The sequence below is a fragment of the Rutidosis leptorrhynchoides genome, chromosome 7, assembly GCF_046630445.1.
Source record: "Rutidosis leptorrhynchoides isolate AG116_Rl617_1_P2 chromosome 7, CSIRO_AGI_Rlap_v1, whole genome shotgun sequence".
NCBI classification, from domain to species: domain Eukaryota; kingdom Viridiplantae; phylum Streptophyta; class Magnoliopsida; order Asterales; family Asteraceae; genus Rutidosis; species Rutidosis leptorrhynchoides.
Genome location: NC_092339.1, coordinates 24,511,228 through 24,515,138, shown reverse-complemented (window position 1 = coordinate 24,515,138; position 3,911 = coordinate 24,511,228). Strand labels below are relative to the sequence as shown.

The 3,911-nt window shown below is 32.9% G+C and overlaps 1 long non-coding RNA gene across 1 annotated transcript; it reads left to right on the top strand.

Moving 5' to 3' along the window:
- Nucleotides 1-343: 343 nt before the first annotated feature.
- Nucleotides 344-3,705, top strand: LOC139857563 (uncharacterized). Its single transcript, XR_011762591.1, has 6 exons — nt 344-549; nt 633-1,344; nt 1,439-1,547; nt 1,658-1,775; nt 1,881-1,971; nt 3,175-3,705. It is a non-coding gene; the product is annotated as an uncharacterized lncRNA (long non-coding RNA).
- Nucleotides 3,706-3,911: the final 206 nt, after the last annotated feature.

The following is a 3,911-nucleotide window of genomic DNA, read 5'->3' as shown; positions in this document are numbered from 1 at the left end:
AATACGCTAATTTTCATTAGGGGTGTTCATAATATCCGTATCCGAATCCGTAATCCGAAATATTCGAAAATTCGATCCGAAAAATTGGATATCCGATTTCGGATATCCGAAAAATCGCGATTTTTCGAATTCGGGTTTCGGATAGCACTTTTCAAAAATTTTGAATATTCGGATATTCGAATATCCGAAAAAACATTTTAATTATTATTAATTTATTAATTAATTAATATTTATAATTTTATAATTATTATAATTATTATAATTATAATTATAATTATAATTATACGAAAGTAATTTATAATGGAAACAGGTGGTACAACTACAACTACAGTACCAAATAAGTTTCCCTTTAATTTATTTATTTATATTTATTAGTAAAAACAGAGTACCAAATTAGAAAACCCTAGATCTAAATACTCCATTTATCTCCGACGTCGATTTCATCTCCAGGCTTCATCGTAACTTCATCTCTTCATCTAATCGTGTCCATATTCTTCATATCATCTTCGTTCTTCCTCTCTCCGTCCTTCATCTACTCAAGATTTCAAGGTAATCTTCTATTTAAATTCCGATGCTTTTTATTTGTTTAAGTGATATGAAGAACACTAAAGGGATGAGATCGGTTGATATAGCTCCAGTCGAAAGAATTGGAAGATCTGCAGCTGAAGATCGACGATGGTATCATCGGCTTGGAACATCTGCTTCTACTTTGATATTCTATTTTTATTTTCTTAAAAACTTATGTTTTAAGTTTTTTTTTGTTGATGCCTGAGCGATTGTCATCTGCCCATATGGCCTATTCTTTATAATTGTATTATATATACTCTGTAAATTTGTTCATATAATATATAATGAGAATCCGAAATTTCGGTTCGGATATCCGAAATTTCGGATTCGGATTTCGGATGGCCAAATCAACTATCCGAAATTCGGGTAACCGAAATTTCGGATATCCGGTTTTGAACACCCCTAATTTTCATAAGGAGGTAAATTAAAACTGCTCGTCTAGGGTTGAATAAGATGCGGGCGCCCAATTGCTCTATCATTCGCAATTATACTCGTCTAGGGTTTTATAATCTGTAACGTTTGGTTAATATCAATCCCAATTGAAAACCATGGTGGCTGAGGTATCGTTTTCTCCATTTTCGTTTTTTCTTTCTTTCCTTTTTATTATGATTTCTATATATCTACGTGTAGAATTATCTAATCAAACTTGTTTGGTTGATATTGTAGGAGTATATATATATCTGTATCGGCAATTCTCTATATATTGGGGTTTTAGATCCTCGTAGGTACAAATTTCAACTTGATTGTGTTCGATCGTATTGCCGAGCTAAACTTGAGGTCTAATTTCTTTTATCTAACTTTTATTTGTGTTGATATGCGGAGTATATACACATAATGATCACCAATTGTTGGAATTGTTTTGTTGTTACAGTCTGATAATCCGAAGGGTGCTATAGGGATATATACAATGGGTAATCTTGATGATGATAACTCGCTTCGTCCTACTAGTGATCTTGATAAAGTCATGAATCACCTTAAACGTTAGCTTCCATGCATATTTTTTTTTTTTCTGTATTATTTTATTTTATGTTTATTATTATGTTTGTAGGGTAGGATCAATGTTTTATATCAATTTCAACTTGTTTCTCAGGGTTAATTGTGGTTGGTGGTGGCTGTAACTTTGAACAAGTGATGATTGCAGCTAATTTGACTTTTGAGTAGGATGCACGTGCTGGTAGTCCGAAAAGGATTCTTTTCTTTACTGGACGGTATGTATGTATAATATATATATTGATTAAATAAATAAATTACTACTACTTTTATTTATTTACTAACACTACATATGTTATGTATGCTCTGGTTTGGTCTGGCAGTCGTATAAATATAAATGTTGAAGATGCGAAGATGTTTGGAAAGGTTTTAAAAAAACACGATATAGCTGTTGACTTCGAGGTTGATGTAGAGGTTGGTGACTTTTCACTAAATCTGGACTTAGGTGGTCTGGGAGTAGATTGTTCTTCATTTAACCTCTCCCATCTATTAAATATTTTCATAAGCATGCATGCCCAAAACAAAATAAGATTAAACTAATCTCGTGAGATATCAAAAAGCGAAAAAATATGATTCATTAACCTTGAGCTCTCGGTAGGAAAGTGAACAACTTCCCCACTTCCCCACTGTTTATAAATACAATTGCGCCGACTTTAGCATCACATAATATTGTCGCTTCTTCTGCATATTGTAGAAGGTTCTCAATGTTTTTATTTCCTGAACTTGAACTTGAAATCGATGTCCAAGAAGAGCTTTTGTATCTTCTAACGTCGTCTTTCATTTTGAACCTACATTTTATAAATCGTTATTACCTACGACTTAACACGCTTAGAACGTAAATGAAAAGAAACATTATTACCTTTTAGGCACTTACTCATCGTATTTAGAACTCTCTGCGAACACCATAACCCCTACTTGCATGTTATCATCAACCCACACGCTTTTCGTACTGTCAAATAAATTTTTCTTTTTTCTAGAGAAATTTACCAACCTTCTCGGAAGGGTGTTTATTTTCTCCTACTTTTTTTGTCTAGCCATCTATTAAAAACATAAATCAATATTATTACAAACATTTACCTTGATGTTAACAAATGTTAGTAATAGTATTGATTTATGTTTTTAATAAATGGCTAGATAAAAAAAGTTGGAGGAAATAAACACCCCCCGAGAAGGTTGGTAAATTTCTCTAAAAAAGAAATGTTTGTTTGACAGTGCGAGAAGCGTGTGGGTTGATGATATAATGCAAGTAGGAGTTATGATGTTCGCAGATAGTTCTAAATACGATGAGTACGTGCCTAAAAGGTAATAATGTTTCTTTTCATTTATGTTCTAAGCGTGTTAAGTCGTAGGTAATAACGATTTATAAAATGCAGGTTCAAAATGAAAGACCTTGTTAGAAGATACAAAAGCTCTTCTTGGACATCGATTTCAAGTTTAAGTTCAGGAAATAAAAACATTGAGAACCTTATGTGATGCTAAAGTCGGCGCAATTGTATTTATAAACAGTGGGGAAGTTGTTCACTTTCCTACCGAGAACTCAAGGTTAATGAATCATATTTTTTCGCTTTTTGATATCTCACGAGATTAGTTTAATCTTATTTTGTTTTGGGCATGCAGGCTTATGGAAATATTTGATAGATGGGAGAGGTTAAATGAAGAACAATCTACTCCCGGACCACCTAAGTCCAGATTTAGTGAAAAGTCACCAACCTCTACATCAACCTCGAAGTCAAATGTTTGGAAAGGTTTTAAAAAAACACGGTTTAGCTTGCAATTTCGGGTGTAATATATATAATTCACGACGACTAACCATGGTGATGAACGGATGAAATTGCGAATTTGATCTAAAGTTTGTGCAACTGTACACTAGTAATACTGTTTGAATATTTTATTATTATATATATTCTTTTTGTAATTTTGTTTCGTATAGGTGTAGTGCTTACACGTACGTTTGATTACGTTTAGTCTAAATTAGGTTTGGAGTCTTGAGTTAAGCCAAATTTGTATATGACATAGTTAATCTCTTTCGGATTGGAGTATACTTAGCTACAAGTCACAGATTAATGTGATATACTAGCATTTAACCTGCGTATACATACGGGCATAAAATTCGAATTTGATTTTATAAAATTCGACATCAATTGAAAATCTATTAACATTTGATGTCTATGCTAGGTATATCCCGCCAGTGAGTAGTATCCTTTTTAGTGAGCTACATCAAAAACTTTATACGGGAGTTACATTTAGGGTGGCGTGGCTTGTTCTTTAACATGGACTTGATCAGCAGACTAGAGTTTAACACATTGGTCATTGTTTGAACCCGATAAAGTAAGGATGCTAAATTGACATGTCAT